A 13,163-nucleotide genomic window follows, 5' to 3' on the forward strand; every position below is an offset into this window, starting at 1 on the left:
CCGATACAGACCATTGTGCTCACATTTACAGAAGCCTAGTTCATAAACACCGACGAAAGAAAAATTAGTTTGATAGTGACATTTAAACTCAATAGACGAGCTTTTTACTTTAAAAATGTATGTTATTTATTGTGTTATATATTGTTAAAATCAGTTTGTAATTTGTGTTTTTTTGTAAAACAGATTCCTGAAGATGATTTCCGGAGGAAATCGAAATATTGGATGAATAAAAAAGGAAAAATTCAAAAATAAAAAACATAGTTTTTTAATGACCTTAAGCCAAGCAATTAACCAATAAGTAAAATAAATATAACAGGTCAACAATATACAACAACAACAGTTTTAAAAAATAATAATTTGTTGTCAGTGATCGCGAGTGCTGTTGGTAATTTGTGATAGAATAAACGGAATTGAAACAGACGGACGGACAAAACTCTGTAAAATAATAATTCTGTTTCGCAAGTTTTTTTTCATATCCTTGTACGACGGAGATTTTTTACTGTGATTATTTGTCGTGGCCGTCTTTTAGAGACATGTTCACTGCGGTATACATCGATTGTAAATCGATCACCCCAGTAGAAATATTGTCTTATTTACGCCAAAGTACTCAAGGTGAAGCTTTAGAAATCGTTTAAAAATCACTTTGGACAAACGATGGGTTTCCAAATGCATGGTCAAATCTAAAGGACAGATATGAGAATAAGCGCATTTTAGTGAACAGTCAATTGAAGGTTATTTTTAATTTGGTTTCAGTCAAGAATGAACCAGCTGGAGAAATTAATCGCCTCCAAAGGGACGTCAACAATTGTTACACGAAATCAACAACAACAACATCTTGTCCGAAGTTTTTGAAGATGAATCAGGATCAAAGATTTCTGGCGACAAAAAGAAATAATCTTTGCCTGAATTGTTTCAGTAACAACCATAAACTCTCTCAATGTACAAAGAATAAAAGTTGTTCAAAATGTAATCTGAAGCATCATACTCTTTTGCATCGAGAGTCTAAACAGGCGGGTTCCGGATCGATGGCTAATTCGTATTTCCAACCTAGAACTAGCCGGCGGCCTGCGCAAACTGTGGCTAATATTGAGTCGCGAGTGCAGAATTGATTTGTAGTTACTCGAAAACAGGTTCTACTAGGAACGGCGGTTGTTCAAATTGAAGTGAATGGTGTAATTTTTGCCGCTAGCGCTTTAATAGATTCGGAATCTCAGGCAACATTCATTTCTGAAAATTTGCAGCGACGTCGTAATCTGCCCATGAAAAAAGTAAACGCAAGGATTTCCGGTTTAAATTATGCTTTAGCTGGGTCTGCTGAGAAACAGTGTACATTTTTGTTAAAATCGCCACATAATGACAGTTTTGGAATCCAAGTTTCTAGTTCAGTTTTGGCAAGATTGACAGGAAAACTGCCTAGCTACACTTTGGATGTTCCAGATATCTATTTGCTGGGTATTGTACCTTTGGCTGATCCTAAATTTGCAAAGAGTGATCAGGTTGATATTTTGCGTGGTGGTGACGTTTATCCTCAAATTGTGTTGGATGGGGTGCATAGAAACGTCTTAGGGTCGTTGTTGGCACACTAAACTATTTTCGGTTGGGTACTCACAGGCCCGATTGCTAATCCAATCCCTGGATCATTTACGAATTTTGTTTCCTTTTGTACATCTGTCGAGATGGACAAACTTTTAGAAAAGTTTTGGGAGTTATAAGAACCACCGAAACTCACAGAATACAATCCATAAGAAGAATATTGTGAGGAGGTTTATGAAAAGACCACCAAAAGGTGGCCCGATATATGGTTTCGTTGCCTTTTAAGACTCAATTTGAGGGCGGAAAGGCTCTTGGTATATCCAGAACAAAATCATGTATACAATTTTTGCGAAACGAGGGGTCTTTGTGTAAGAAACCGGAATTTAAGTCCATATATGATAGTGTGTTGGAGGAGTACGAGTCTTTGGGTCATATGACAGAAGTTACACAAGATGGAGAAGAAACAAGGTCATTTTATCTTCCTCATCTTGCTGTCATTATACCCGAAAGTTCTTCTACAAAAGTTAGAGTTGTTTTTAACGCTTCGAACAAGTCCTCTTTAGGGTTGAGTGTAAATGATATTTTATACCCAGGCCCGATTCTTCTGAATAACTTGATGTTATTGATAATTCGTTGGCGATTTTATCGGTATGTCTTCAATGGCGATATTGAGAAGATGTATCGTCAGATTCGGTTAAATGGGGATCATACCAGGTTCCAGAGATTGGTTTTTCGTAAGGATCCTAAAGCTGAATTGAAGAACTTTGAATTAAAAACAGTGATGTTTGGTGTCAATTATGCACCTTTTCATGGCCATTAGAACTTTGCTCCGGTTGACATCAGATGTTGAAAAGGAATTGCCTTTGGCGGCTAAAATTCTGCGCCGTATGATGTACATAGATGACGCTCTAGCAGGTGCTCATGAATTGGAACTGGCAATTGAAGCTAGAGATCAGTTGGTTTGCGCTCTATCCTCGGCAGGGTTTTCCATGAGAAAATGGACTTTGAACAATTAACAAATATTGCAAGGGTTACATCCAGATCATTTTCTTTCTGAAAATTTTTTGGAGATTGAAGACGAAAGTAATACTAAAACTTTAGTTATAAGATGGAATGAAAAAAGTGACTTTTTCTATTTTCCGGTGAAACACATTGAAATGAAGTTGAATTTTACTAAAAGGGAGATTTTATCCACAATTGCCACTTTGTTTGATCCCGCAGGTTGGTTTGATTATCTTTCGTTGATTATTATCAAATAATAAAGATAATCCTTCGTTGAATAGTATTAGAATTCCAAGATGGGTTGGTTTTTAGCCAAGTGGCCAAGTGGAAATTCATTGGTTTTCGGATGCTTCCTAAAAAGTCTATGGAGCTTGTGTTTATGTTCGCGTAGTATCTGAAGATAGTTTCATCTAAAAATTGTTTCATTGCCTCGATTAGAGCTGTGTTCAGCGCTTTTGTTGTCAGATTTGATGGGGTCTGTTCGGATCGATTTGTGTCTTGATGAGAAGAAAACTAAATATTATTGTTGGTCTTATTCCATGAGCGTCCTTCCTTGGCTACAAAAGCCACCGAACTTCGTGTTTCAAAAATAGTTCATACGTGTTTCAAAAATAGTTGGGAAAATCAACTGGAGATATGTGAGAACAGAATTTAAACCTGCGGACCTGATCAGCCGAGGAATTCGACCACAATATCTTAAAGATGAAGCGCTCTGGTGGTATGACCCATCTTGGCTTAAAGCTTCTTGTAGCCAATGGGAAACAGACATCGCAGATTTTGGTACTTAGGAAGAGGGAAGAAATGTGAAAGTATATCATACCTACATAAAAGATTATGATAAAGTCCTGGAACACTTTTCTTTTTATTCAAGGGCGTTATTTATCATGACATATGTTTTTCGTTTCATTGCCTGTCTGAAAGGACAAAAATCTCTATCCCAGACAATGATAAGTTCCAAAGAATTCCAAATTACTAAGGAACGTTTAACTGTAGTATCTCAAAAGGTTTACTTCGTAGATGAATATTATTATTTATCGAATGGAAGATTGCTTTCACAAAAAGTAGTTTACTTAGCTTATTCTGCTTATAATTGTAAAATGTCACAACTTCTAGTGAATTTTATTCATCAAGTGACTCTTCATGGTAGTAATCAATTAATGCGGTCGGAATTTTGGATACCAAGAGCGAAAAACCTGACCCGATGGTCTATACGTCGTTGCCGAATTTGTACCATAATGGCTAAACAGACCCGAAATCCGTTGATGGCTTCTTTGCCGCTTTCCAGGACTATATTTAATAGACCTTTCACTCGAACTGGTGTTGATTTTGCTGGTCCCCATGATATCAATAATTATACAGGCCGGGCGTGTTTGATCACAAAAGGATAAGTTTGTCTATTTTTGTGTTTTGCCACGCGAGCCAACCATTTAGAAGCTGTAAGTGACTTATCAGCGGCGACCTTTTTGGTGGCATTTTTCCGTTTTGTTTCTGGGAGAGGTTGTCCAAAAGACATGTATTCTGAAAATGGGACGAATTTTGTTGGGGCACCCAAGGCAATAAGGACTGAATTTCGCAGATTTATTCTAACGGTTGACCCTGAATTTATTAAGATTCATTCGGCAAGGGGTATGAATTAATTTTTTAAACCAGCAGGAGCACCACATATGGGTGGTTTATGGGAAGCTGGTGTGAAATCATTTAAACATCACTTCAGAAGAATAGCAGCAAATTTAAAATATACATTTGAAGAGTTTTCTACGCTGTTAGCTCTTGTAGAGGCATGTTAAAATTCAAGACCGCTTTGTCCTCTGTCCGAAGATATAACTTCTCTTGATGTCTTGACTCCTGGGCACTTCTTGAAAGGTAGACCAATCTTGTCTCCACCCGAACCCGAAATAACGGAACCGCCGGAAACGATTATAAACCGATGACAAAGAGTTAAAGCTTTGAATCAACGCTTGTGTGTACGTTGGAAGAATGAATATTTGAAGGAGCTCACCAAACGGAACAAGTGAAAAAATCTCGATGAAAATGTTAAAGTCAACGATATGGTTGTTATCAAAGAAGATAATATTCCGTCTAATGAATGAAGATTAGGTCGCATATCTAAAGTCTTACCAGGCGTCTATCAGTTAGTGCGGGTTGCAGAGATCAAGACTGAACGGGGATTCATAATTAGGCCAGTAGTTAAACTGGTCGTGTTACCCTCTAATTAGAGTTATTTCGTTCATCATAGAATCATGGTTAAAGCTAAGAGGTATAATGTCGAAAATCGTGTGAACAAGAGACATATTGTTTGCCGAGTGTGTCTAAAGAATCATCCACTTCGGTTCTGTCGCATGTTCCTGGACATGGATTACGCCGAAAGAATGGAGATAATTTCCATTTATCAGCATTGTGCTGGTTGTCTGGCACACGATCACACATGGCGCACGAGAGTACCGGTAAGTGTAAGAAATGTGGAGATATGCACCATACCTTACTTCACAAACCTGGACCTCGTCCTTTTGGGGATTTGGTGAAGAAAAGTTTTCCTGGGGATGGACCTCATCACCCTCCGCATTCTTTTGCACCAATTCTCCTCCTATTCTTATTTTGCTGGAATGGCATTGGGAAGTCAGGACTGTGCAAGACAGGGGCTTTGTTTAGAATAGACTTTAACTCCTTAAAGTACTTATGAGCCTCCTCGGTCCATATGAACTTTCCGTAGAAAAGGGCGCTTGCAATTCGGTACAGTGTCTCAAAATCGCCGTTACGAGTCTTTTTAGTGAGGACTTCAAGGCGATAAAGTTATCCACAGGTAAACTACTTGAACTGCCATTACATTTGAATATCCAATTCGCTATAAATTGACTAACCTTATCTGGTCAGGAAGCTAAATCGGAAAATGTCGAAGGATTTCCATCTAGATTAATCTGACCGTAACCATTGTTACTTCTCACATTTTGCATGCCAGCGTTATTATTCCGAACTAGGGACGAAGCATCATCAGTCTTAGATTGATATTTAGGCGGACTAGACTAACCTCAACACTCCTTTCTACCATCGAGGGTATTTGACTTGCCAGGGATTGAACAAGTTGTGATGGGCAATCAGAATGTGTTTTGATATAAATGCTTATGCATACCTTATAAAATGTGTGCCTACACACAATCTCAGACAAATCAGAAGGATTCGAAAAAGTTAAGTTGTATATCGTACAGAAAGGAGAGTTATCAACAACAATTGCCCCACCATTCTGTAAATCGTCCGAACTACTATCGAGGTGCATTATAAATTCAATAAATTGTGAAACCAACCAAAACCAAAAATAAAAAAATAAAAATCAGGTAAAAATATAAAAAAATCTGAAAATCCTAACAAGTAGAGTGGGATAAAAAATTAAAAAAACAACTCAAATAAGTGAAACAAAGAAAATAAGAAATAGACAAAAGAATAGAAACAAATACACTGAAAATCGCCTATAGACATAGGTTAAAAGCTGAATTAAGATTGTGCAGAATTTGCACTGTTCTCAGCAACCGACTAATTTTTTTATTTCTTGTCGTTTCATGGTTTTCGAACTATTTTCAGAGCTTTCTGTTTCCGAAAGACTGAAAGGTGGGCGGGATGTTCACGTTCGTGCCGTGCCCTAATTTGGAAATCCCAGGATCCCACAGTCAAAATACATAATATCTCTCGTTGATCTGGCTACCCTAGACGAAGCTTAGGAAATTTTTTTTATTTGGTAGCTGAGATGGCGCAGTCGCTGAGATAGATTTAGCGATTATAATGTCCCTCAAAATAAGCTCGAAACTTTTTGATACAAAGCATTGCTGCCAAGCATTCTTGTTCGGTAACACTATAGTTGCGTTGAACTTGGTTAAGTTTCTTCGACATAAATGCCACCGGAAACTCATCACCCTCCGCATTCTTTTGCACCAATTCTCCTCCTATTCTTATTTTGCTTGAATGGCATTGGGAAGTCAGGACTGTGCAAGATAGGGGCTTTGTTTAGAATAGACTTTAACTCCTCAAAGGACTTATGAGCCTCCTCGGTCCATATGAACTTTCCGTCGAAAATGGCGCTTGCAATTCGGTACAGTGTCTCAAAATCGCCGTTACGAGTCTTTTTAGTGAGGACTTCAAGGCGATAGATAAAGTTATCCACCGGTAAACTACTTGAACTTCCATTAAATTTGAGTTTCCAATTCGCTATAAATTGACTAACCTTATCTGGTCAGGAAGCTAAATCGGAAAATGTCGAAGGATTTCCATCTAGATTAATCTGACCGTAACCATTGTTACTTCTCACATTTTGCATGCCAGCGTTATTATTCCGAACTAGGGACGAAGCATCATCAGTCTTAGATTGATATTTAGGCGGACTAGACTAACCTCAACACTCCTTTCTACCATCGAGGGTATTTGATTTGCCAGGGATTGAACAAGTTGTGATGGGCAATCAGAATGTGTTTTGATATAAATGCTTATGCATACCTTATAAAATGTGTGCCTACACACAATCTCAGACAAATCAGAAGGATTCGTAAAAGTTAAGTTGTATATCGTACAGAAAGGAGAGTTATCAACAACAATTGCCCCACCATCCTGTAAGTCGTCCGAATTACTATCGAGGTGCATTATAAATTCAATAAGTTGTGAAACCAACCAAAACCAAAAATATAAAAAAATCTGAAAATCCTAACAAGTAGAGTGGGATAAAAAAATTAAAAAGCAACTAAAATAAGTGAAACAAGGAAAATAAGAAATAGACTAAAGAATAGACACAAATACACTGACATAGAAGCCTATAGACATAGGTTCACTGTGGTTACAAAGAAAGAAGAAAAGAAGTTACCCTTCAAAGTTTAAACTGTGTAGTGTTTGATTATTTCAAAAATGTGTTTAGAATGTTTGAATGATGAAAATATTGGCCTACCACTCAATTGTATATATTGTATTGTGTTATATATTGTGTTTTTACGTTTATTATCGTTATCGATGCGAAGGAAAGAGTTGACAGGATAGTTAAAGATAAAAAGATAAATACCATATGGTAAACCCACATTTTATAACCCTATATTACTTTTTGACCCTTTGAATAAAACCCTTAGGATCCAACTCAGTTCATGATTACAAAAAATCATTGATTTACTTAAAAAATTCTCTATTGAAAGAAATTTTTTAATTGTATTTATTACGAAAAAATCCCTATTTTAATCCATCGTCCAGTTAAGGATAAAGAAAAGCAAGTAAAAAAGCTGTAAGTTCGGCAGGGCCGAACTTTGAATACCCTCCACCATTTGGTACAAATTTGGCAATTTTCAGAAAAAATAAAATCCGTTAAAATTTCTGTTAAAATCTTAAAAATACCGAATGTAGCCTTATATTAGGGTCTATACGACGATGTGGACCTGCATAGGCAACTTTTGTCTCAAGCTATTACAATATTCAAATGCGAAACTTGAAAAAAATCTGTTTATAAAATACCGAATATAGAGAAGTACCATGGGGGCCAAAAAAGGACCTGCACAGACAATTTTCTGTCATAGGCTGTAGTATTCATTGTGAAATTCAAACACCAAATTTAAAATAGTTCCGGTAAATAATGTCGCTAAAATCATCAAAATACCGAATATCGGGAGGTACCGTTATATGGGGGCTATACGAAGACGTGAACCTACATGTCCCATTTTCAATACCAAAAGTCCTGCAGACATAATACACATTTGAGTAAAATTTTATCAACCTAATTCATTTCGTTCGGAAGCTAGAGTGATTTCCACAGACGGATAGACGGACGGACATTGATAAATCGACATAGAATTTTATGCTGACCAGGAATATATATACTTTTTGGGGTCTAAAATGTAAATTTCGAGGTGTTACAAAGGGAATGACAAACTTAATATATCATCCATACTATAGTAAAGGGTATAAAAAGGAGAAAAAAACAAGTAAAAAAGCTGTAAAATTGGTACAAATTTGACAATTTCCAAAAAAAAAAAATCGTTAAAAATTCTGTTAAAATCTTAAAAATACCGAATGCTTGCCTGAATAGGCAAATTTTGTCATAATTTATTACAATATTGAAATGCGAAACGTGAAAGAAAATCTGTTTATAATGTAGCTAAAATCATCAAAATACCGAATATGGGGGGTACCGTTATATGGGGGGTACCGTTATATACGAAGACGTGGACCTGAACAGACAATTTTCTGGCATGGCCTGAAGTATCCATTACGAACTTCATATGCGAAATTTGAAACAATCCCGGTAAATAATGTCGCTAAAATCATCAAAATACCGAATATTGGGGGGGGGGGGGTACCGTTATATGGGGGCTTTATGAAGTCGTGGACCTACATGGCTCATTTTTTGACTTAGGATGTAGTATCAATTACGAACCTCAAATACCAAATTTGGAACGATTCCGGTAAACAATGTCGCTAAAATCATCAAAATACCGAATATCGGGGGGTACCGTTATATGGGGGCTACACGAAGACGAGGACCTGCACAGATAATTTTCTGTCTTAGACTGTAGTATCCATTACGATCTTCAAATGCCAAATTTGAAACAATTCCGGTGATTAATGTTGCTAAAATCATCAAAATACCGAATATCGGGAGATATAGTTGTGTGGGGGCTATATGATAACTTGGACCTACATGGCCCATTTACGAACTTAACCTGCCTACTGGCAAAATATAGATGTGTGCAAAATTGTAGCCTTCTATCTCAATTTGTTCGAAAGAGCGGGATTACAACAGACAGACGGACAGACAGAAAGACACATAGACAGACAGACGGACATGGGTAAATCGTCTTAGGATTTTACGCTGATCAAGAATATATATACTTTGTTGGGTCTGACATGAGTATTTCGAGGAGTTACAAACGGAATGACAAAATTATTATACCCTCCATAGTATGGTGGAGGGTATAAAAACACTTACTCCGACTGGTATAAATCCATAAGCAATAACAAAACAAATATCAAAACATATATTCACAATAATAAACTACTGTCAAGACGCGACCAAATAAAAATCATTCGCCTAAGGTTAGGACATTCTAGCGCAACGCACGACCATATCATTAACAAAGACATACAAAAGGAATGCACTTTCTGCAAATCTACCACATTTGATATGAATCACCTATTGTCAAATTGTCAACATGTCAAACAATATACAAAATCACTTTTCCCCAATATTAATTTAATTGATACATTAAAAAACCCTGATACCACAAAACTTGTGGAAGTAATACACATTTTAAAAAGAAGCAACCTTTATAATTACATTTAAAATAAATTAGTATTCATTCAGTATACTCAATTCTTCTATTATATAAAACAAACTGCCATACATCGCTATATATAAACTTTTTTAAATTTTATTCTATAAAAACTATGATATTTGTATATAAACCTTTTAGCTTAAGGCCTCAGCAGCTAGAGCTACTACAATTAATTATATTTGTAATCTAACTTATAAATATAATTGTTAATAAATAAATAAATAAAAACACTTACAAATATACTGGCAATAAAATAAAAACATCTGCACTGCTTGCTTGGGTATCGTTGGTCGTTTGGCACAAGCACCCACACGCGTATATATATGTATATAAGTTAACGACCGGAACATAATGCATTTTTAACAAACAACACAAAGTCAAACCAACCAAACGTGCCAATGCTAAATCTGCCGATTTAGCAACATCAAATTGTCGAATGATGTTCCCAGACGAAATATGATCCACACAGACAGCAAGAAGTCCAAATGAATTTGTATCCTCAGGTGCATGAGTGAGCTGATGGTGGGAAATGCAGATTAAGCAGTTTGGAAGTTTAGGTAGTTGTCATTAAGAATCAAAATTGTAAATTCATTGCAGTCGGTTTTGGAAATTCATAAATAAAGGTTGTGTTAACAACCATAAAAAAATGTATTTTTTTAATCTTTAAACATTTAAAAACTTAATTGGCGCCCGAGCAGGGACCCTTAAAAAAGGTCCTTATTCGTAAAAAACCCTCGGGAAAAGGGTTTTCCGGAAAAAAATTAATAGATCACGTAGTGAAAAAATTTTAAGTACAATTTTTAAGTGAACAGTAAAAAAATTAAAAAGGCAAAAGTGAACAAAAAAGAATTATAAAAAAAATAATAAAAGAAACAGTTTTCTACAAAGTGAATAGTAAAACAAAATTTAAGTGAACAAATAGAAATTATTAAAAATTAAAAGGAACAGTTTTGTACAAAGTGGAAAAAAAAAGAAATTTTTAAAAAAACATACAAAAATAAAGGGAAAAGAGAAACGTTTTAAACTAACAAAAAAAATAAATGATGAAAAAGAAAAAAAAATAAAAAAACAATTTAAAAAAAAAATAATAATAAGGAAAAAATATAAAGAAAAGAGAACCATATAGTGAACATTTATAAAATAAATAAAAGAAATACAAAAAATAAACTGTTAATAAAAAAAAAAACATAAAGAAAAAAATAAACAAACAACTAACAAAAAAAAATCACTGAGAAGCAAAAATTATTGAACAATCAACGAGAAGAAAACAACAACATCGAAATCGCTCAGAAATCAACAAATATCCAGCTATGTTCCAGATATTAGCGTAAGATCATAAGAATAAGTTATTATTTTGCTTAAATTAAAAGAAATAGAAAGAATTAAGATTGTACAATTTTTTTTTATCACACAAAGTTTTTGTAACACTTAAATATTCATTGTTTTGCTTCCTTATTCCTTAAAACTGATTGTCCTTTTATTACAATGCCTGACGAAACGATCAATAATCTTACGGACAGACTAAATAGAACACTGACAATGACCCAACCAACGTTACAAACAACAGGATCATCAACGGGTTTTACCACATTACAAATGGAACAGATATCTCTAATGATAAAAGAAGCTTTGCAGATATCGTCTGATCATTTGGCTGACGAGGGAGCTGATCACCCCATAGGCACAGTCACTGCAAGGTTAGAAGAATTAGATAAGGTTCCCGACATAGTTAGGTCCTTGAGAGAGTTTTCTGGTAGGCCGAGAGAGTTTAACTCTTGGCGAAAGTCCGTAGAAAGAGTTTTGAAGCTCTATGACTCGGTAAAAGGAACTGGAAGATACTACGCAATTCTTCATACAATTCGCACTAAAATCGTAGGTGATGCAGATACCGCCTTAGAGTCGTATCGGACACCACTAGATTGGTCACGCATTAAAAAGTGTCTTTCAATGCATTATTCGGACAAAAGGGACATTGGAACGCTGGAATACCAGATGATGACATTGTGTCAAGGTAATAGGAGTATAACAGAATTTTATCAAGCCTTTCTCTATTACTTGAAAAAGTCTCTTCCCTAGACCTGGAAGAAAGTAGCCTTCACGCCATGACAAACACCTACAGGGAAAAAGCATTAGATACGTTTGTAAGGGGTTTGAATGGAGATTTGCCGAAATTATTAAGCGTACGCGAACCAACATCCTTGCCACAAGCATTACATATTTGTCTCAAGTTGGACAATATGACATTTAGGAGAAATTATGCCCATGGACAATCCATCAGAAATAATGTACAAAAGGATAAGATCGGTGCGGCGACTTTTACAAATGGGAGAATATTTTATCCCGTACTTGCCTATGTTGGTGGAACACCGTCCTTGAGACCACCTCTTCCACCTAGACGTAATATGATCCCAAACCTTAACCGTAACCCAAACAATCATTTGAATTTTAATCCGACTTTAAGTCGCAATCAAAATTTAAACCATAACCCAAACTTTCGTCCTAAGGTTAATCCAAATCTCAATAGTAATATTAGTTTAAATCACAACCGTAACGTTCCTGAAAACTTTAGAAGGAATTCAGCTTTCACAAATAATCTTCAAAATCGGCGACCAGAGCCCATGGATGTAGATAATTCAATCCAAACCCGCCAGGTCGATTACATGAACAGACTACCTAACAATTTAACAGTAAAAAGACCAGCAACATCTTTTCAAATTCCAGCGAGTAAATTTCAGCGAAATTTCCATATAAATGCTGATTGTATGCCGAAGGAAACCTTCTATGATTACTATCGGCCAGAAGATGGTAATATGAGCCATCATAACCAGAACGTGGATTTTGAATATGATGCTAATTACTTTCATCAAATTCCTGAGGAAGTAACAACGCTCGAAAAGAAGGAAGAAGAAACTGATGATGTTCAGCTTGCTGTTAATTTTTTAGATTAAACTGTTCCTCATTACCATATTTCGAAGCAAAAATGGGGAACGACAAAAAATTAAAAATATTGCTAGACACTGGCAGCAATAAAAATTACATTAACCCAAAATTTATAAAAAGTCCGAAACAAAACGAAAGAAATTTTAAAGCAAAGTCCATTAAGGGTGACATCGAAATAACACAGCATAAATTTATAAAATTTATAAAAAAAAAGAATTCTCAGCTGTGATTCATACAGCCGAGGATTATTTCACCGTTAAGGGAGGTAGAAAAGTCCCAATTAAACAGTACATTTCTCAGAGCGTAAACAATATCGAAATTAGGACAAACCATCTTTCGGAATATAAGAAGAAGTTATTAGAGAACATCGTCAATCGGCACAAGAGTTTATTTGCAGAC

Source organism: Musca domestica, unplaced genomic scaffold (genome assembly GCF_030504385.1).
Source record: "Musca domestica strain aabys unplaced genomic scaffold, Musca_domestica.polishedcontigs.V.1.1 47, whole genome shotgun sequence".
NCBI lineage: Eukaryota > Metazoa > Arthropoda > Insecta > Diptera > Muscidae > Musca > Musca domestica.